The following is a 22423-nucleotide window of genomic DNA, read 5'->3' on the forward strand; positions in this document are numbered from 1 at the left end:
CGAAGATCAAGGACTGCAGCCTTCAGTGTGGATTACAAACTCAATGCTGAAAAAAACAAACCCACACAGATTTTCACAACTGGACCAGTAGGGAACATGATGATAAATGGAGCAAAGATGTCATCGGCATAGCGAGATCTGCTGCACAAGACCTCTTTAAAGTGTTGAAAAGAAAGGGCTTACTTTGGGGTCTAAGGTGCGGCTAGCCCAAGCCATGGTATTTTCAGTCACCTCATGTGCATGTGAAAGTCGGACACTGAATAAGGAAGACCCGAAAAACGTTTGAATTATGGTGCTGGTGACAAATCATGAAATTTCCCTTGATTGCGAAAAGAACAAGCAAATCTGTCTTAAATGAAGTACAACGGGAATGTCCTTAAGAGGCAAGGCTGTCAAGACTTCATCTCACGTATTTTGAACGTTTTCAGGAGAGACTAGTCCTTGGAAGGGGACATCATGCTTGGTAAAGGGGAGGGGCAGGAAAAAGGAGGAAGACTCCACAAGAGGAATCCACACTGTACCTACAATAATGGGTGCAATTGTGAGCATGGCGCAGGACCAGGCAGTGAACAGGCACTTCACCAAAAAAGATGCACAAATAGCCAATAAGCATATAAAAAGATGCTCATCAACAATATACATAAAATGCATATGTAAACGGTAGTAAAATACCTCCACATACCCAGCAGATTGGCTATTTTTTTAATAGCGATAATAAAGGTTGATGAGAATGTGGAATAACTAGCACTTTCAAATGCTGCTGGTGGAGTAGAAATTGTAAACTGCTGCATAAGACATGCATAAACAGAACAGATGGAAAAAAAAACAGATGTTTCCTCAACAGCCCCGCGATTCACTCTGGGTTCAAACTCAAAAGCTACCCACACCTTCCATAAGAAACTCACAAAAGAGTGTTTATAGTAGCCCTTAGTGGAAACCTCCCAAATGAAGATGAACAGTAGACTGCATTTTTTACGTGGTCTGTTGACACAATGACATACTGCACACTGCACAGTGTTCAGCTGCATACAGCTATTGAGACCGCTTATCCATCCATGAGAATGAGCAAACTATTGCGACATACCACAGCATGTGTAGTTTCACGGACAAAATGTGGAGTGAAAGACTCTGGCGGTCAGAGTATCTACTGCATGATTCCATTTGTAAACAGTTTAAAAACAGACATGATTGATCTACAATCTTAGGCGTTAGTAGGCAGTAATCCCTGGGAAAGACGAGAACTCCAGGAGAGTCCGGAACACCAGAATCAAACTCACTGGCATCAGGTGGATGCTGCCGTACAGGGTCCCTTTGGGACAGGGTATAACTGCCCCTCTGAGCTTAAGAGACTGTAACTAAAGCCCCATCTTTCTCCCTAGGAATGGCGAATGGTTTCCAACTGCTGACGCTGACCAATGGGTACCACCAGGGAGCCTCCCCCGGGTGGAAATTCGTTGAGCTGAGTACCTATAATCAGTGCTCTTTTCTGCATATGTTATACTTCATTGGTTTACAAAACAAAAAAAACTGTCAAGCCAAGAAAGGGTAACAAAAACATGTTAGTAAGACATAGTCTTTAAAAAAAAAACAACAAGGCTTTTAGACTACGAAGGTCCCTTGGGACTTCTTTTCCAAAGTATCCTCTTCCAATCAACTCACTTTCTGTTCAACCGTTTTCTCTGAAATAAAAATAAAAAGCACCTAAGACAGGTGACCAGATTTTAACATTGGTAAAGCGGGACACCATTGATAAAACTCATATCCTGGTGAAATAGCCACATGGCAGCCGAAAACCGCATACCCTAGCTTGTCGTGCATTCTTTCCAAAAATCAGGACTTTTAAAAAACGTCGTGGGACAAATTGTTAAAAATCGGGACGTCTGGTCACCTTACAAGAGGCTCATACCCACCGATTTGTGGGAGCCAGGAAGGCTTTTCACGTACGTCACTGACCGATGTAGAATGGAATTTACCTGAATTCGATTTTTTAAAAAACAAAGGCACAAGGTGAAGACTGGGGGTGGGGACCCTGGGGAGGAAGAGGAAGTAGAGTCTGGAAAGGAAGTGGCCAAGCTGGTGCTCACACCGTCGGAGGACCGTCTCAGAGAGCAAGCAGAGGATGCATTGGGTTCCAGATGACGCCTGCGCTACACTGTAGGGGGGGGGGTTCCTTTCCAGAAGAAAACAGAATTATTCAGGGCCTGTGGGAGACAGATTTCTCCCAAGTTGTCTCCCCCAGATCTATGCCAAACCCAAGATGCTGCTTGCTACACATGGTAAATGACTGTACACTAGGAGGTCAATGAAAGTAGGTCAGGGGCTATTCTCCTTAAGGGTATCAGCCTTCTAGAGCAACCAGACTCCAGTCTGACTCACCCTAAGTAGAGCCCACTCCCTGTGGATAGTGTTCCCTTGAAGGAGAGTAGAAGGCAAGCCCGGACCACTCAAGAATGACTAAGGTTAGGCTACTGTATTGAGTCTAGGGTTTGCCCATCTTGCCATATATGTACCCCTATTCCCTTCCTTTACTATTGCGTGTACACCCCTAGGTCATCCCCCTCCTATTGCTTACATTGCCTATGTTACAACCCCTTCTTAGGACGTAGGTCACATAGGTCTTTATCTGTAATCAGGGGGCTTGCATGCCCCCAAAGATATATAAGCTTTGGTTAGAAATAAAACCTCATGAGTGCTCTCTCCTGCCCTCTCGCCTCCCATCCCCACGTGGACCACCAAGAGGAGTTGAGGTGAGCATGCTACCATGGAATGTGTCTGACTTCTTTATTTTACTTTCTCTCTCCCATCTCTCCCATTTCTCTATGACTTTACTGTAATCTTTATATATCTTAACCATACAATTGTGCCTACCGAACCCATTATTAGTTGTGGGGGGCTGGCTTCTCCCACAAGGGCCAGGTGGGCAATTGAAACGTTTTGTACTACAGCCCACGATCTAAGATAAAGTGTATCAGCTTTTACAGCCACCCCCACCCCTACCCCCCTCTATTGTTCCAAGGCCCCTGCCCTGGGGGGGGGGGAGACAGAGCAGTATCACCCACTTAGGGAAACATTGTATGATACTTGTAAGGCATTTATCCACTGCAAGTCTCTTTCCTATGATCTGTAAGGCAACAGTAACAACACTGAACTCAGTGGATTGCTGTGAGGACTAAATGTGAAAGCATGCGTTATGTCAAAATACTTGACAACGCCCCCCACTCCTCCCGCCCCCGCCCAAAGAAGCCGTGGTGGTTCCAAGTTGGACTGAGATCTGCAAGGTCAGCAGTTCGAAAACACCAGCCACTCCATGGCAGAAAGAGAAGGATTTCTACTCCCGTAAAGAGTCCCAGTCTTGGAAAAACCCCAAGGGCAGTTCTATCCTGTCCTTTAGGGTGGCTCTCACTGCCATCCACCTTGTGAAGGGTGCAGTGACGCCGATCAGCCACCAGAGGGAACTCTGCAAACGACCAGAGGCTTGCCCGGTTCCAGCTAAAATGCTCTTCATCCTAGGCCTGGACCTGAACTCACGCAGATGGACAGACACTCTCGAAGACAGAGCAGAACAGCCTGGCTGTTTCCCAGGCTGTAACTCTTGTGGAAGAAGACGGCTGGGAGGTTCTAGACACTGACTTTCCAGTTAGCAGGTGAGAGCTTTAACCACTGTGCCACTAGGGCCCTGAAAAAACCTTGTGGAGCTACAGCAACAGAATAAATTTAAAAACTAAGAAAGAAAAGACAATAACAAAATCCTACAGAACAGTGGTGATCCCGGCTGACTTGGCTGCGATTTCAGACAAGAAAGAGGGGGAGAAACAAACCCTGTGAGTGACAGACCGCTTGTTCCAGGCAGCTGACTCAGGTTGGCCGGCCTCAGGCTGACCCGCAGGGCAGCAGGGCAGCAGAGTTCAGAGACCCTCCAGGAGATAGATGGGGCCAGGAGCGGGGATAAGTGGCTGCCAGATGCCCAGGCCACCAAACAGCCAGATTTGGGGAAAGGGCCAACCTCCTGACCCCCAATTCCCCTCTATTCCTCCGTTTCATGCCACTAGGATCCATTCTGCAATTTCGGGGCGGAATCCAAGGGCCAATTGCTTGCTCTGTGACTTAGAGCCAACCACCACCCTCCCCCGGCCTCAGTTTTCCTCGTCTGTAAAATGGGAGCCACAGCATGCCCTCGCTCAGCACGCGTCTGTGAGAAGAAAACAATACTCTGTTCGTAAAGCGAGGAAAGCCTGGCTCCGAGGGAGCGGGCCACCCGGTGAGCGAGGCGACCCTGTTGCCCGAGAGGTCCCTCCAAGGTCTCAAAGCACCTCTGCATCTGGCAAGCTTCAAGACATTTGTGAACTTCATGGAAAAATGGAACCAGAAGAGAACGGCATGTTTATATGAAGCTTATGAAGCCTCTGCGTCAACTGAGTCAAGGGCCCTGGGGGGGATGCACAGGGGTTGCATGCTGGGCTGCAAACCGGAAGACCAACAGTTCAACCTCCAGCCGCTCTGAGCGCGGAAGATGAGCCTTTCTACTCCATAGAGAGTCGTAGTCTCAGAAACATGGGGGCAGCTACACCCTGTCCTACAGGGTCGTGGTGAGTCACCGCAACATTATCAGATGGGGCAGACCGGCTCCTGCCAGTTTCTGAGGCCATAAATCTTCACAGAAGAAAATGTCAGCTTTCTCCTGCAGAGTAGCTGGTAGGTTTGAACTGCTGACCTCGGGGCTTGCAGCCCAACTCATAACCTGCTACATTACCCAGGCTCCTGAGGTGTCCTCAGTCTACTGTAGGGGTTGATGGCATCCCAGGGATCACACAGTTACCTGGCAGGGAGTAGGGAACCCCAGCCCCTGGCCCGGGACTCCCCTCTGCAAGCACTGTTCTTAAAACTGTGCAGTCCACATGGGGAGACAGGCTGCTGCATGCCAGGCTCTGGGCCCCCAGGGAACAGGAAAGCCAGCTAAGCCCACAGCGTTGTCATCGGTTATGACACTGGGCACCGGAAAGGGAAATTGAGCCTCAGCCTCTTGCCCCAAACCAAGAGGAAGCTGGTGCTCTGGGTCTTTAAGTTAAGGCTGGTGCTCTGCTCCGGGGGGACCTCTGAGCAGCCCACTGTGGCCAAAGTGGTAGGGTTGTCCTAACTGCTGGAGCTGTGTGACGGCCTCGGCTTTGGGTTGAGAAGGGGCCAGTGTCTGGCGGATTTCATGCTCGGCAGAGGGTCAGTGAGAAAGAGGAAGGCCCTCAGTGGGTGGATTGACACCGCGCTGCCACAGTGGCCTCACATGTAGCAGGACCGCGAGGGTGGCACAGGACGAGGAAGCGTTTTGCCCTGTTGTACCCGGGGTCGCTATGAGTTGAACTGACTGGAGGGCACCGGACAGCAAGAACAGAATGGGCTAGGGAATATAGTCTTTTAGTTGGGTACACTATAGCTCCCTGTCCCCCCTCCCCGCTTCTGATCACCACACACACACACCTTCCAATCACCAAAATGTAGGTTGTATTGTTAAGGTAAATGAACAAACAAACAACTCCAAGCTCACTGCCATGGGGCCAAATCCAACTCATCGCGATCCTTGCGTCAGTCCGGGTGGACTAGAGAAACAAATCCCAGGAGACTCGTGTGCGTAAGAAAGAGTTTCATATACAAGAGCAGTTGAATAATGAGAAAACATCCCAGATCATGTCCATAAGTCTGATATCAGCCCATATGTCCGATACCAATCTATAAAGTCCTCTTCAGACTCAGGAAACACATGCAATGCCACCAAGTGCAGGAAGATCAGAGGGCAGTGGGTGCAAAGTCTGGTGGCTCCAGTGGCGGTAGAAGCAGCTCAGCGCTGTCAGGGGTCTCCATGTGGTCTCTCCAGTTCCCAGGGCACGGCGTCTCTCAGCGTAGTGCCATGTGTCTTGACAGTAGAGCCTCTCAGGGAGCAGAGAGAGAAAGTCTCCCACCTCCAAGGAGGAAAAATAGGATTTCCCAGAATCCTCAGAAGGCCATGCCCACACAGAGGCCTCATTGGCTATGACCCAATTGACAGACTAGACTCCACCCCTTTACTCTTAACACTCTCAAGTCCCAAATTGACACCAGATTAAGTAATTACTGCAATCCTATAGGACAGAGTAGAATTGTCCCTGTGGGTTTCCAAGATTGTAACTCTTTGAGTAGAAAGACAAGGCTTTCTACTCAAAGAGAGGCTGGTGGTTTCAAACTGCTGACCTTGTGGTTAGCAGCCCAACACAGAACCACTACACCACCAGGACTCCTCACAGTCACTAAACCTCAGACTAATTAATCTCAGACAGCAAAAGGTCAGCCTTGCTTAATCTGAATAATAGAAATGATGATTTGATTATTAGAATACTAGAATTGGATCTGGAGAAAACATAGCCTGGGAGACGGTTTCCTTTTTTCTTTTTTGTAGCTTTGAAATTTTATTGAGACTCAGGTTTAGAGTGTACCAATCTAATTCAATATTATATTAATATTTTCCAACCATATTTCACCTGCTTTAGGTAATTTCTAAGTATGGATACTTTCTAATTTTCCATGATAAGCCAATTAGACTTTGGCAAAAATGTTAGCTACTTCACTGTCATCATTTTGAAAATTTAAGACTTCACTTTTGTGTCCACACATTTTAATATAGCAAAGAAAAATTACATGGCCGTCCAACTGCTGAAAACTGTTGTCCAGTACAATTCTCCTGGATATGATTTAATTATTGAATTGTTTGTTATGCAGACTATGTGCCAGTAAAACTGTTGGGGAAAAATGGTTGTTAACATTTACCTGGTGGATGTGGAGGGAGGGTGGGGTGGAAAGGGGGAACCGATTACAAGGATCTACATATAACCTGCTCTCTGGGGGAAGAAAAGTGGGTGAAGGGCAGTGTAAGATATAATAAAATAACAATAATTATCAAGGGTTCATGAGAGAAGGGGAGCGGGGAGGGAGGGAAAAATAGAAAAATGAGGAGCTGATTCCAAGAGCCCAAGCAGAAAGCAAATGTTTGGAGAATGATGAAGGCGACGAATGTATAAGTGTGCTTTATGCAATTGATGTATGTATGGATTGTGATAAGAGTTGTATGAGCCCCAATAAAATGATTTTTTAAAAACCATTTACTTGGTGGTATTGGAATATGGATTTTCAACATAACTACATGAATTTTTCATTAGAGTGTTCAAGTATTTCCTACTGAACCATGTTGGAAGTTATGAAAATCTTCATTTTGGAATTAATTTGTCTTGAATGCATAAAAAAATAATGTGGCACTTTAAATAAGACATTTACCCTTTTTCACATATTGCATCTAAAAGACAGCCTGGTCCAGAGAGCAGATTCCTGGCAAGATTAAATAACATGGCTTCCTCTAAAGCAGTGGTCCTCAACCTCCTTAATGTCACGACCCTTTAATACAGTCCCCCATGTTGTGGTGACCCCCCCCAACAATAAAATTATTTTCGTTGCTACTTCATAACTGTGATTTTACTGCTGTTATGAATTGTCATGTAAATATCTGCTATGCAGGATGTATTTTCATTGTTACAAATTGAACATAATTAAAGCATAGTGAGTCATCACAAAAACAATATGTCATTATATATTGTGAAATATTTATTTCTAATTACAAATAAATGAAATTTTATCTTGAAGCATGGTGTAGCATGGGTAACAGTCTTCACGCCAGGTACTGGTATGTGGGTGTATCTGCATGTGGGCAGACCTGCCTGGGGACAGATAGAGGAGCTGTGTCTCCATTCCTAAAATCATTGGAAATACTATGTGTTTTCCGATGGTCTTAGAAGACCTCTGTGAAAGGGTCATTCAACTCCCAAAGGGGTTGCGACCCACAGGTTGAGAACCACTGCTCCAAAGAGTGAGTCTGTTAGGATCAGGGGAACCTCGGGGCTTGACGAACCCCGAAGCAGCAGAGTCACTCCTTCCAACCCCATCCCCCCTTGGGCATGAGGACGGGACTCCACAGCGGAAAGAATCGACGAAGCCTTAATGTTCTCGAAATCAATTCCACGATGTAAGGCTCTTGCTTTCTTTTTTTAAATCATTTTATTGGGAGCTCGTACAACTCTTATCACAATCCATCCATCCAAGCACATTTGTATGTCAAGCACATTTGTACATTTGTTGCCATCGTCATTCTCAAAACATTTGCTCTCTACTTAAGCCCTTGGTATCAGCTCCTCATTTTCCCCTCCCTCCCCACCCCCTCTCTCATGAACCCTTGATAATTTATAAGTTATTATTATTTTGGTAAGGCTCTCTGTTAGCAGCCGAGGGTCATGAATCCTCTGAGCTCCTGGTGCTAGTTCTTCCCCTCTCACCAACACATCCTAAGAGCTGACGGTTTACGGTTTCTTGGGGCGGGCACGGTATAGAAAGGAATGCTTGTCGAGAATCTGAAAATCCGCATCATACTTTTCTTTGACTGAAACGACCAACAGTTTCCCATTTGGTGGACTCGGGTCCTCTTCGTCCCCATTGCATTTCGATGCCAGCATCCCTCGTCACAAGCCTCAAATCACAGCTCTAAGAACTTCAGTGGCTCACGTGGGAATTGTTTTTTCACTGTTTGAATTTCAACCTGGAACCTTTGCTGAAGCCCTTGGAATATCGGCACCAAGGTGTCGGCCATCTCTTGTAGCACTCACTTCCTGGTAGTGGTAAGTAAAAGCCATTTCTATATCCAAGCCAACAAACTCCGTTCAATGCCTGTGGGTGTCCAGGGTCTTTGAACGCTGGTCCAAATGCTGAAAACGCTGTCAGCAGGGATGCGTCTGCTTACACAGCTGTGGGGACTGAGCCGGATGTGCATTATTTTAAAAAATAAGACGCAGTAAGTACCGTTCATAGGCCCCTCCTTCCCTGGCAGCTGAAACAACGTTGGGAGTCTGGATTTCCATAAACCCTTTGTTAGTTAAAGTTGCTCAGAAGAGATGGCAGATGCCAGGCTGGAGCTGGAAGCCAGCCTGGCTAGGTGATGTCCTAAGATCGATGACTGCTGTCTGGTCTGGTGTCTTGGTTCACAGTCGCTCTTCCTTCCCCTTCTGGCTGCCCAGCAGTGTCCAGCTGCAGGGGCAGGTGGGGCTCAGCCAATCTGACCATGGCAACCTTTCAAACACGTGACTCCACACCTTGCTGGGTACAGTCCCCAGTTGTCTGATTCACCTTTCTCACCACACCTTCTATATCTACGGTGCTCTCTTGGTTGTTGTCGGCAGCACATTAAACCATCTGCTTGCCGCATGGTCTCCCACAGCCACGAGGGCCTGGACATTGAACTGCGGCTGTCGCAGGACTAAGAAACACTGCTTCCCTTGACCTCTGCTGCGGGAGCCCTTGCACACACCCAAACAACTCCATCGGCTTTGGGTTCTGTCAAGTCTCAAATTTGAGCCAAACCCCGATTGGGCTTTTCTTGGAGTATCATTGAGGACACTCCATATCTTTTAAAAAAGAATCTTCTGCCACTGGCATTGGCACTGGGCAACGACGCAGGGACAGTGGTCAAAACCCTCCCACCCAGGCTTCCGTGCAGCAGGCTGAAGGGACTTCTCCCTGCCCTATAGCCTCCGCCCTCCCTGCACACAGGTTCCTTTCATGGGCATTGTGGTAGTCAGCTGATTTTATGCCTGGCTAGGGGTGGAATCAAACCTGTCAATCAGAGCACAGCCTGATGACATGTCCTTGGGTGTGTGACTGTCTTATCAGCAGGGGCCCTGTGGGATATAAAAAGACTTTTCCCCAGCCTTGATATACCAAACATTAGAGGCTATTTGCCAGCACATGAGGGGAGGTCAGATGCTTAGAGATAGTCTCCCTGCAGGAATTCAGACATTAATCTGGTCCCTGGAGGTGGGGTTCACACCCTACTGATAATGGTTTCCATGGAGAGTCAGAGAACAGGTCAAACCTGTTCAGTGAAGTCCAAAGTTAGGCTGCCATCCTGAATCTGGGATCTGCCCATCTTGTGCCCCCAACCCCTCCCCTTCCTATTGCATGTATACCTCTAGATCATCCCCCTCTCATTACTGTATAACCTATAGTGGAACCCCTTCCTGTGATGTATGTCTTTACCTGTTATTAGTGGGCTTGCACTCCCACAGAGATATATAAACCTTGGTTAGTAATAAAGACCTCTCTTCTCTCCCCATCCCCTTCCCCGTCTTGCTTGCTCCTGCAATTCCCACCTTCCACATGGGGCTGAGGTGAGCATGCTACCATGAAATGTGTCTGACTCCATTATTTCAATCTCTCTTCGATCTCTCCTTATTCTCTATGACTTTATTATAATCTCTATCTCAACCGTACAATTGTGCCTATCGAACTTGTGATTAGTTGTGGGGGGCTGGTCTTTCCCCAACAGGACCCTGGGGCCCACCGTGTCTGTCTTTCTCCCTGCCCTTTCTGCCTGAGAACTGCCAGAGCCTGGTCATGTTTCCATCACTTCGGATCCATGTGACTCTGCACCCACCGGCCTGTGACCTTCCTGCATTCTGCATCATTGCATGTGGCTGTGTGAGCCTGAAGAGGGACTGATGGACTAGTCTCGGATTTACAAACTTGAGTTAGACTGGACTGAGATACTTTTTTGATATATAATACTTCTTGAAATAAATTTCTTTCTTATACATGTATGAGTGTCACTGGATTTGTTTCTCTAGTCCACCCAGTCTAGCACAGGAAGGAAAAGAGAAGGCGCAGAAAGGTTGGCCATTGCCCCCTGTGGGTATTTTTCCCCAATCTTTTTATATTTCCCCTGTGGGCATTTTGAGCCTCATAGCTCTTGGGCTCAGGATCTAAAGGCCTGGGCCCAGGGCACACCTCGGGCTTCTTTTGGAAAAGGTCCACTTCAGTCAGAGGGAAGGACTGGCACTGAAACTGGGCTTCGAAGTCAGAGAAGAAAGGGTGGTGTCAGGACCGTCCTTAGAGAACCCTCAAGCCTGCAGCCACACTCCCTACTGCCTGCTGCAGCTGCAGCTCCAGCCTCTTTCTCTTCCCATGGTGACTGCCTTCAGGGCCTGGACCTGGGCCTTCCCCCTCTGGGGAAGGGCCTCCTTGCCCAGAAGCAGTCTGTGGCTGAGCAGGGAGAGGGCGCCCCTGCAAGGAGTTTGCAAGATGGTGGGTACAGACAGGCTGTGCCTCCATGGTGAGCCCTGGGATGGGGGCCAGCTGCTCCTCCCGCCACTCCAAAGACAGGGAACTTGGTTTGCCCACCTCCGATTCTCAGGGATCTTTGGAGTTGACACTTGTTAGTAAAGACTTGTTAGTCCCCTGTGGGAGCGGTGAAGGTGAAGGTGAAGGGACGAGTGTCTGGGGCTGTAAATCTTTACGGAAGCAGAAAGCCTCATCTTTCTCCCCCAGAGCAGCTGGTGGTTTCGAACTTCTGATCTTGCGGTGAGCAGCCCAAACATGGCACCTCGAGGCTCCCCGGGCAGACTGAGAGAGGCCTGGCCTGGCTGCTGGGATGGTGGAAAGGAATCAGGTTGTGACCCAGATTACGAACAAATTCCACTTCTAAATCTGTCTCGAAGTCCATTCTGTATGCGAGTTGGAACAGATTATGAGTCTGTATCTAGCTTCACTCAAAGGGCTGAGTATATGGTCACTTTCTAGGCGTGAAAGCCACTGAAGACACATTTCCAGATGCCCTGAAGCACCTTTGACTAGTAACACAGTGATAATAATCAGGAGGGGTCACAAAGTAGCTCTGTTTGTTACTGCAAGCCTCCCACAGTGGCCCTGGAATGTACTGTCCAGTAGGCTCCGGAGGGGCGTGGCTTGTAACTAGGGGTACCTAAGCTACTGGTTCCTTGGAAAGTGGTCAGAGTCTGGGCCTCAGTGAGGCCGCTGGTTAGAGCTCTGAGCTAGAGAGGGGAGGATGGCTGGAGGCCTGGCTCCGACTTCACTCACTGACTGCCAAGGATGGGTGCCCCTGGCCCAGGCGATGCCTGCGAAGGTGGTGGAGCGCAGGGTACCGTCTGCTCTCTGTAGGAAGGGGCTTTATCTGGCCATAGTCTCCCCCCCCCCCAAGAGTCTAGACGGTGCAGATGGTTAACATACTGGACTGCGAACCAAAGAGTGGCAGGTTTGAATCTGCTTGAAGTACCTCAGAAGAAATGCCTGCCAATCTACTCCCCACCCATCCCCCACCAAAACAAATCAGCCAGTGGAAACTATGGAGCAGAATTGTGTCCTACCTGCTGTACATGATATCACTACAAGTCAAAGCAGACGCCAAAGCAATGGCTGTTTGTTTGTTTAACTAACTTAACTGCTACTCCTCCCAGTCTCCCTGTAGTACAGTTTCCCTGTAGTGCAGCAGTTCTCAACCTGTGGGTCGTGACCCCTTTGGGGGTTGAAGGACCCTTTCACAGGGGTTGCCCAATTCATAACAGTACAAAATGGCAGTGATGAAGTAGCAACGAAAATAATCCTATGGTTGGGGGGGTCACCACCACATGAACTCTATGAAAGGGTCGCGGCATGAGGAAGGTGGAGAACCACTGCTGCAGTGGCTCCTTCAGGATGCTCTTTGGAAGACGTGGGGAGACCCAGGGCTCTGGCTATGCCCAGACCCCCTTCCATCTGCTCCCCTTGCCAACAGAGTGCCCATTCAGGAATTAGCCTGGCAAGCTTACTGTGTCTGGTGTTCAGTAGAGAGAACAATTTAGAAGCGTTTTAAAAGTCGTGCAGGACAAAGCACATCGGTTTCCTCCTGTCCTTCACAGACATTAGAGGAAGCTACTTGGCCGGATAGGCTCTGAGCGCCCGCCCCCCCCCACGAGATTTGTGATGCTGTGATCAGATGCTGCATGAGCTCCTGCCCCTGCCTGAGAGTTCTGGCTCTGGCTGTGGACCCTTCTGCAGGATTCTTGCCACCTGGGTGGGCTCTTGGGGCACCTGCCTCCCTTCCTCACATGGTAGCCTCAACTTTGGGCTTCCCCCCTCTGCACCCCTCTGTAAGAGGTTGGCAGTTGATTCAGAGGTCTGACAGACCCATGATAGATCGCCTGGAAGGGAGGTGCCTAAGGGTACCACAGTTCACCGAAGTCCATGGGAATGGGAGAGCTCTTCTGGAAGCAGAGTGCTTGGTGGTGAGAACAGAATAAGATTCCCTGGCTCTTTGCCTTCAGACACAGAGGAGCTGTGTCTTACCTTGGAGCTGGCACCCTGGAGCTGTGAGAAAATACATTCCTGTTTGCCCAAGCCACCCATCGATCTATTTCTATTGCAGCAACAAGAAACTCAGATAACTTCCCACGCACCACTTCATTCACCCCTGCAACATTGGTTTAGGGTATGACTATTGTCCCACTTTACAGATGGAGAAACTGAGGCTGAGTGACCCCCTATCCATCCCTCGGCAAAGCAGAAGCAGTGACACATATGAACTATGAACTCAGTCAGCCAGCAGCATATCCTCCATGTGAAACCTCAACTAGACAAGGGCACAGAAATCTTAAGTAGAAGCAGGGATTGGAGGAGGAGAAAGGGGCATCGTGGGAGTGGTTGGGAGGAGGGCCAAGGCAGAGGAACAGACAGTCTTGGCTGAAAAGCCAAGGTTGGGGAGGGGAAAGCTCACAATCATTGCTTCTTTTGAGCCAATTGTTACAGCCACTGTGTCAATCCATCTCCTTGAGTGTTAGTTGGGGTAGACTAGAGAAACAAATCCAGGGGACATATGTGTGTAAGAAAGCGCTTCATATTAAAGAGCAATTGAATATTGAGAAAACATCCCAGCCCAGTCCGGATCAAGTCCATAAGTCCGATATTAGCCCAGATGCCCAATACCAGTTATAAATTCCTCTTCAGGCTCCTGCAACACATGCAATGACACTGAATGCAGGAAGATCACGAGCCAGAGGGTGGAAAGTCTTGTGCATCCAGTGGCAGTGGAAGCATCTCACCACTGGCATGGGTCTCCACATGGCTCCTCCAGCTCCAGGACTCTGTCTCTTATCAATGTAGCTTGTAGCTTCATGTGTCTTGTCAGCAGGAATGTGTCTCAGAGAGTATATCTGGCTTCCAGTGAGCTATTTATCTCCATCACGCCTCCAAATGAGGTCAGCAAGCTGTGACCTGATTGACAGGTTAGACTCCATCCCCTTCTTCCCAAGTTGACAGGAGCTTGTATAACTGCCACACGGAGGGTCTTCCTCTACATCACAGAGCACAATGTCCTTCTCTAGGGACTAGTCCTTGATAAGGGCATGTCCAAAATAAGGTAAGATAAACTCTGGTCATCCTCACTTCTCAGGGGCCTTATGGCAGTTCTTCCTCCAAGACACCCCTGGTCATCCTTCTGGCGAGAAAAGCCATCGCCTCTCAAAGCCACTCCCCCCACACTTTTTGGAGCTCTGTAGTAGACTCAGTATTCTTCTCAACTGCCAGGGGCACCCATCCTTCTCCACTCTTCCTTCTCCACTGCTCAGCCTTTCCACGCATGGGAGGCCAGGGAATTGACTGGAGCTTGGGTGAGGTGCAACCTGAGTCCTCAACGTGACACCTTTGCTTTTTTTAACCTTTGTTTTTTTTAACATGTTAAAAGGTCTTTTGCAGATTTCCCCAATGTCCCCCGCTTTCTGGACTGTTGCTTCCATGGCTGCTAATGGTGGATCCAACTAAAATTAAACCCTTGACAACGTCAGTCTTCCCTCTGCTTACCTGGATGTTGCTCATTGGTCCAGTTGTGAGGATGGTCCAGCTTCTGTGATGTTGCATCGTAAATCAAACTGAAGGCTGGAGTTTTTCCTCGTCACTTTTGGCAAGCAAGGTTGTGTTATTTGCATGTCAACAGTTGTTAACGAGCCTTCCTTCAAACCAGATGCCACATTCTTTTTTCAGCCAGTCCAGCTTCTCATTGTTGGCTGAGCATATGGAATGAGTAAGCATGGGGAGAGGAGACAGGCCTCACACATGCTTTTCCGATTTTAAAACTATGCAGTGTCCCCTTGTTCTGCTAGAACAACTGCCTCTTGGTTAATGTACAAGTTCTGCATCAGCATAGTGACGTGTTCTGGAATTCCCAATGATATCTTCCCAATATCTATATCTATATGGTACATATTTATGACCCACATAGTTAAATGCCTTTGCATATTCAATAAAATGCAAGCAAACATCTTTTGTTTTTATTAACTACTTTTATTGGGGACTCTAACATCTCTTATCACAATCCATACATTCATCCAGAGTGTCAAGCACATTTCACATATGCTGCCATCATTTTCAAAGCATTTTCTTCCCATTTGAGGCCCTGATATCAGCTCCCTATTTCTTCCCCTCCCTCCCCTGCCTGCCCTGATTCATGAATCCTTGATGTTATAATTATTTCCATATCTTACGGTGTCCTCCATGGCCCTGGTGTTAGACTGGGTTCTCTAGAGAGACAAAACCAGATTGCTAATAATTATATATATATATATATATATATATATATACAGATAGATATATACACAGATAGATAGATATATAACACAAGAAATGAACAGTTAAATTATAAAGCCGTATAAATGGCTCAGTGCAACTCACTCCCGTGAGAGAGTTGTGAGACACTGGCAGTCCTTCAAGGCTTGAGGGCCGCCAGGTAGTCCTCTGTAGAGAGATTCAGCCTATCCCGGCACAGGCAGCAAACAGCAAGGCAGGTCACCAACAGTCAGCCAGGTCACCAACAGTTAGTCCTCAGCTCAAGAGATGTATATTCCAGTTGTGTGGCAAAACAGGTATTGAAGGAACCTCAAATTACAGCAACACAGTCCACAGGTTAGGTGTCCCACAGGTAGTGTAGATTGCAAACTGAGGCACAGAACAAGCAAGGCAGCCGCACACTGGACCAATGATCAAAGAGTGCGAGACAAGAAAGGCAAGGCTCACTGAGTCATTTATCTCTCCGCCCTTCAATTAATCACACATGTGTTTATTAGCAAGGCTGGCACAATAAATTAACTGCCTCAGCCCCTCAGCCACTGTTTCCTTGTTTGTCCCCCTGGGAGGGGGTTATAAATTGATCCTTGTGATCAATTCCCTTTTTCTTCCCCCACCCTCCCCTAATTGTCCTGGTATTTCCACTCTTATTGTTGGCCCTGAGGGGTTTATCTATCCTGGATTCCCTGTGTTGCAGGCTTTTATCTGTATCAGTGTACATACTCTGGTCTAATCAGATTTGTAAGGTAGAATTGAGGTCATGATAGTGGGGGGGGAGCATTAAAGAACTAGAGGAAAGTTGTGTCTCATTGGTGCTATACTGCACCCTGACTCATTTCTTCCTGTGACCCTTCTGTGAGGGGATGTCCAATTGTCTACAGGTGGGCATTGGGTCTCTACTCCATGTCCCTCCCCACCCCATTCACCTTGGGGATGGTTTTGTTCTGGGTCTTAGATGCCGGAAACCTGATCCCATCGACACCTCATGATCACACACAGGCTGGTGTGCTTCTTCTATGTGGGCTTTGTTGCTTCTCAGCTAGATGGCCATTTGTTTATCATCAAGCCTTTAAGACCCAAGATGTTATATCTTTTGATAGCTGGGCACCATCAGCTTTCTTCATCACATTTACTTATGCACCCATTTTGTCTTCAGCAATCGTGTTGGGAAGGTGAGTGTGTTAGTCTGGGTACTTTAGAGAAACAAATCCATAGAAACTCATGTATAAGAGAGAGTTTTATATAAAGGTTAAGTGTACATCAAGAAAACATCCCAACCCAGTGCTCCCCAAGCCCACAAGTCCAACATTAACCCATATGTCCAACACCAATCCACAAAGTCCTCCATTTCAAAAAACATACACTATGATGCTGACTGCAGGAGGAAGGCCGAGTCGGTGAATGTGTAAGCGTCTCAGCACTGGCAGGGGTCTCCACATGGGTGCTCCAGCACCCAGGGCTGCATTGGAGTACGTCCATGTGGCTTCTCCTTAGGGATGTCTTGCAGGAAGTGAGTCTTGCCAGCTAAAGAAGGGAACTGGCTAAGGCAGCTGCACCCTGATCCGGCCATCAGAAAGCAAGAGACCTGAGAACTAGAAAGGCAAGGCTCACTAAGCCATTTATCCCTCCACCCTTCAATTAACCCCACGTGTTTATCAGCCAGGTTGGCACAATAAACTACCTGAATCTACCTCTTGCCAACCTGGCACCTGTACATAATTCTTTAGCGTCACAATTGAAATTAAGTAACTCCTACACCTTAATCCTATAATCCTGTGAATATTTTCCCCCACCTATGAACGTTTGTAAGCCAACCACTTCATGCCTTTATTCCCCCAATTTTGAGTATTCAATTTATATACTGCCCATTTATATCAACCCAGTTCTCTGAGAAGACAATCATATTTTTCAACATGAAGAGTCTTCATTCCAATTGGAAATGGGTAAAGTCTGCATCCATAAGCCAATTCAAATCCGGACAAGCCATCCATAAAGTCAGCAACAATATGCACCAGTTCACAGGCACAAAAATCTCCATCTGGTCGGGTTCTGGTCAACTCAATGTGGGCTGCCTCACTCAGCTTCCACAGGGTGCCCATTGGTTGCCTTGCTTTTAGACCATGGACTCTCGCCAATACTCAACAAGCCTGGCCCCCTCGTGCTAGGTCATGAACTTTAGACCAGTCAACCTGCTTCCATCTTCTCCTTTTTTCCTGTAAACCAAGTTCAGAGGTGTCAGGGGCCAAATTCAACCCATCTCTTTATTGCTGCATTTCTCCCACTTCCACTCAACAAGTAGATCTGGGTGCCCTCTCCATCAAGGCTCACTTTCTGCATGACATCCCCGAGGAGAAGCCACAAGGACCTACCCTGGTGCAGCCCTGGGTGCTGGAGCAGCCATGTGGAGACCCCTGCCACTGCTGAGTGCCCCATTTGGCAGGAGCAGAAACCATCATTAAGTCAAAGATATGGGACCATTCCTCGCAGAGAGCAACCAGCAACTTGGTGGCAGGTTGATTCCATTGGACCATTCCATCATGGAGTGGGCAGCGTTTTGTTCTTACTGGAATAGACACCTACTCTGGATATGGATTTGCCTTCCCTGCACGTGATGCTTCTGCCAGAACTACCATTCGTGGACTTACAGAATGCCTCATCCACCGGCATGGCATCCCACATAGCATTGCTTCACATCAAGGAACTCACTTCACACCAAGTGCAGTGCAGCAATGGGTCTATGCCCATGGAACCCACTGGTTGTATCATGTTCCTCATCATCCTGAAGATCCTGGGTTGACAGAACAATGAAATGGGCTCCTAAAGACACAATTACGGTGCCAACTAGGTGGCAGCAACTTGCAGGGCTGGGGCAATGTTCTCCAGGAAGCTGTATACGCTCTAAACCAGTGGCCAATATATGGTGCTGTGTCTCCAATAGCCAGAATTCATGGGTCCAGGAACCAAGGGGTAGAAGCTGGAGTGGCACCACTCACTATTACTCCCAGTGATCTACTTGCAGCATTTTTGCTTCCTGTCCCAGCAACCCTGTGCTCCTCAGGCCTGGAGGACCTGGTCCCGAAGGAAGGAACTCTCCCACCTGGAAACACAGCACAATGCCACTGAATTGGCAGCTGAGAACGCCCCCTGGCCACTTTGGGCTTCTCATGCCTTCGGATCAACAGGTCAGGAAAGGTGTCACTGTATGAGTGGTGTGATTGATCCTGATTACCAAGGAGAAATTGGACTGGTGCTACATAATGGAGGTAAAGACGAATATGTCCGGAATCCAAAGGCCAACTCTGTGAGCCTCCTGGTTCTTTCCTCTATTTCCTTTTACTTTCCTCTTGTCCCACTATCATGTTTGGCCTTCATTTGGGTTTAGTAAATCCTAGCTGCTACATTGCCCTTGATTAAGCCCCACTACATATCCTATGGCCTTCTTTCCACTGATTTTAGTTCACTTGTTGTTCCCTTGTCCCTGGGTTGGTTTCCCCACCCCCAATTCCTTACTTCCACCTCCCCTCCTCTCGTATCACCCTCACCCCCTGGGAACCATTGGTCTCATTGTTTTCATCTCTGAATTGTTTTTCCCACTTATATTTTCCACTAGATAGACATGTAGGTACATTAATAAGTGCAAAAACCAGGCAAAGCCAAACAAAACAAAAAGGGAGTCAAGACCAACAAAACAGTAACAACAAAGACAAAGAGAAAGCCACTGACAACAATGGAAAAGCCTATAAATAGTTCAAGGTCTGTTTCTTGGCTGTTACAAGCGTTTTCCAGTCAAGTCTGATGGGGTGCTACACTGTCTCCAAAGTCCAATTTTGGTATTCCGCCCGGGATTTCATCACTTTGCTCCTCTTGCTGCGCTCTGTTGCATGCCCTCTGTGTTTCATCCGTGTGGTGGGGTCAGACTGTGCACAATTCCTGTACTGTGTCTCCAGTGTTGTCCCCCGAGGCGCTATGGTTTAGTGAGGGACGTCGTGTCTTGTGGTGGGGCTGGTCCTATGGGCCTCTCTGTGCGTTGTCTGCTCCAAGCAGGAATATTGTCCTTGGGGCTTGGTGGGCCAGATGTCCTCCCCTCCCTCTCCATCCCTTTTTGCTTCTCCCGTGTGCTCGAATCAGACTCACCCCTCTCCCCAAGCTGTAGCCCAGTGCTGTCCTCTCAAGTGCATTCTTCGGAGGGGGGGTGTCCACATAGTTGGGATTAGGGCCGACCCCACAAACCTTTCTATTGGTTCCCTGGTACATGCCAGTATGTTGTATTCATGTCTTGGCGCATCAGGTTGAAGCCTGTTCTCTCTCTCCCTCTCCTATAGAGATATAAACAATACCCTCCCTTGGGTGGGTTAGTGCCCTGCTCCCTCCCACTCACGCTTTTTTTGCCCTCTTTCTCTACCCACCACTATTTACTTGGTTGCCATATACATCCTTGGATTGGGTTTGGCCCCTGTCATAGTAACTGGACCTCACCCCAGGGATGTATGTAAATAGTATCTTTTCCCCTATGCGCCATTTTTTTTAAGCTTACCTCAGCGGATTCATGTTGTCCTTGTCCTTTTGTGCTTGGCTTACTTGACTTAGCATGATTTCCTCCAGTTCTTTGCATGCGGCAATGTGCTTCACGCGTTCATTGTTGGCAAGCAAACACCTTTCGCGTGGTCTCTGCTTGCAGCCAGGATCCATGTGACACCAGGCATAATACCCCTTTCACATCCCATGACTCTGGTTTGAAGTTCAGGTTGGAGTGTCCTGTTGGTGTATTGCTGTAACCATTTTTGGGTGATCTTCAGTAAAGGTTTTTAAAAATAATTTCTGCATTCAGTTGGATTGTCTTTCTTTAGAATGGGCACAAATAAGGATCTCTTCCCATTAGTTGGCCCGTCCTCCAAATTTCTTGGCATAGATGAGTATTTCCAGCATCACATCCATTTTTTTTGAATAGCACAGTTTATATTCCATCAGTTCTTGAAACATTTTTATTTTTGGCCAATACTTCAGTGCAGCCTGGACTTCTTTCAGTGCCACAGGTTCTTGCTCACAGGCTGGCTCCCTGAAATGGCCGAACTGAGTGTTGAACAATTCTTTTTTGTACAGTGACTCTGCATATTCCATCTTCTTTTGATACATCCTGTCATTCGCTTGATCCATAGCAAAAAACAAACCCATTCACTCCCATTGAGTCAATTTTTACTCATCGTGACCCTGTAGGACAAAGTGGAATTCCTCCACAGGGTTCCTAGGTTTGTCTTTATGGAAGCAGACTGCACATCTCTCCTGTGGGCAGCTGGCAGGTTCTGCCAGTCTTTGGACATTAACCACTGTACCACCAGGGCTGCATTTTACCCACGGGATCCTTCAATACTGCAACTTGAGGCTTGAGGTTTCTCCTTCCATTCTTTTAAAGAAAGGCTGAGCATGATCTTCTCTTTTGGTTCTCTTGATAATATTGTACTCTGCCTTCTCCAGACACCCTTTGGGATTTTCCAATCAGTTCTCTTCATCATTTCTTTAATTTGCTTTAGCTAGTCTATGTATGAGACATGAGGACTAAATAAGTTCACATTTATGAAATACTTCTAACACAGGTAGGAGGTGCTTAGGTTAAAAACTTTCCTAAAACCTCTGTCAAAAGATAGCGCAGAGCTGTACCCAGAGGTCTCATAGGCTCTGCATGCCTTGGAGGGCAGGAACCCCATCAGATCCATCTTTGACTTCAGCCTACTGCCCTGCTCACCTATGGCGCTCAATAAAGTGGTTAAACTGCAATGGGCCAGCAGACAGCTGGCAGGATACCATTGTCCAGAGAAGCAGGTAGTCAAATGGCTGGTTGGATGTTGGGGAAGATTAGAAGTTCACCTCTTTCTGGAATGCTGGAAGGGATCTCGAGTGCTTCTGGGAGCCTGGTAGTGCAGTGGTTAAGCATTCAGCTGCTAATAGAAAGGCTGGTGGTTAGGATCTATCAGCTGCTTCAAGGGAGAAAAGATGTGCTCCCTTCAAAGATTCCAGCCGTGGGACACTATATACATGATCTACAGGGCAGTTCTACTATATGTACTCTATAGAACACACATACACTTTTAATGTATACTATATATTTCACTGTCATCGAGTCAATGCTGACTCACAGTGACACTATAGGAGAGAGTCCAACTGCCCTGTGAGTTTCTGAGACTTTAACTTTACAGGGAGTAGAAAGCCCACTTTATCCAATACAATATATCTAGTTTTTGTTTACTTTATATAGGGCAGTTCTACTTTGTGTCAAATTTGGTTCCACAGCTACCAACAAAGAGTGTGCTTCTTAGCTGCAGGAGGGTATAAAAAACCCATTGCCATCATGTTGACTTCTTTCTACTTCTTTCGACTCTTTAGGACAGAGTGAAAGAGTTGGACTGAGACGGCAAACCTTTACGAGAGTAGAAAGCCTCATCTTTCTCTTGCTGAGCGGCTGGTGGGTTTGAGCTGCTGACCACAAGGTAGCCCACTATGGCACCAAGGCTCCTGGTGGCAGGCCAGGAGACATTAATTATAGCAGAGGTAAGAAAAACAGCCTGGTGCCGTTTATATGATTTTGGCATCAGCCGAGTCAAATTCCTGATCTGTAAAATAAGACCCAAAAGATCAGCATCTTATCCAAAGGACAAGGCAAAAGGGCCACTCGTCAGATGGGTGGGCATCTAGTGCTCATTTTACTAACCTGCCCAAGCACTTGTGGAAGGGGAAGTATTCTGGGGGAGCGCGCCAACGCGGGCTTCCAATTTATACGGTCATATTATGGCAACGGATGGAGCCGGGTGACGCTCCCACAGTGCCGCCAGCACGCGCACCCCGAGAACGCCCAGGGTACCGGCGCCCGCGGCGTGCTTACGTGCGCTCCGTGACGGCCGTGGCGGACTCGCGGCCGGCGGCAGGGGCGCATGCGTCCTGGGAGTCCCGGCGCGCAGCCCCTCCCTTCGGCGGCCGCGGCGCCGTG

At 47.8% G+C, this 22423-nt stretch overlaps 1 pseudogene; it reads right to left on the bottom strand.

Moving 5' to 3' along the window:
• Positions 1-1208: 1208 nt before the first annotated feature.
• LOC142428650 (aspartate--tRNA ligase, cytoplasmic pseudogene) lies at positions 1209-9252 on the bottom strand (annotated as a pseudogene).
• Positions 9253-22423: the final 13171 nt, after the last annotated feature.

The sequence above is a fragment of the Tenrec ecaudatus genome, chromosome 16 (assembly GCF_050624435.1).
Source record: "Tenrec ecaudatus isolate mTenEca1 chromosome 16, mTenEca1.hap1, whole genome shotgun sequence".
NCBI classification, from domain to species: Eukaryota; Metazoa; Chordata; class Mammalia; order Afrosoricida; family Tenrecidae; genus Tenrec; species Tenrec ecaudatus.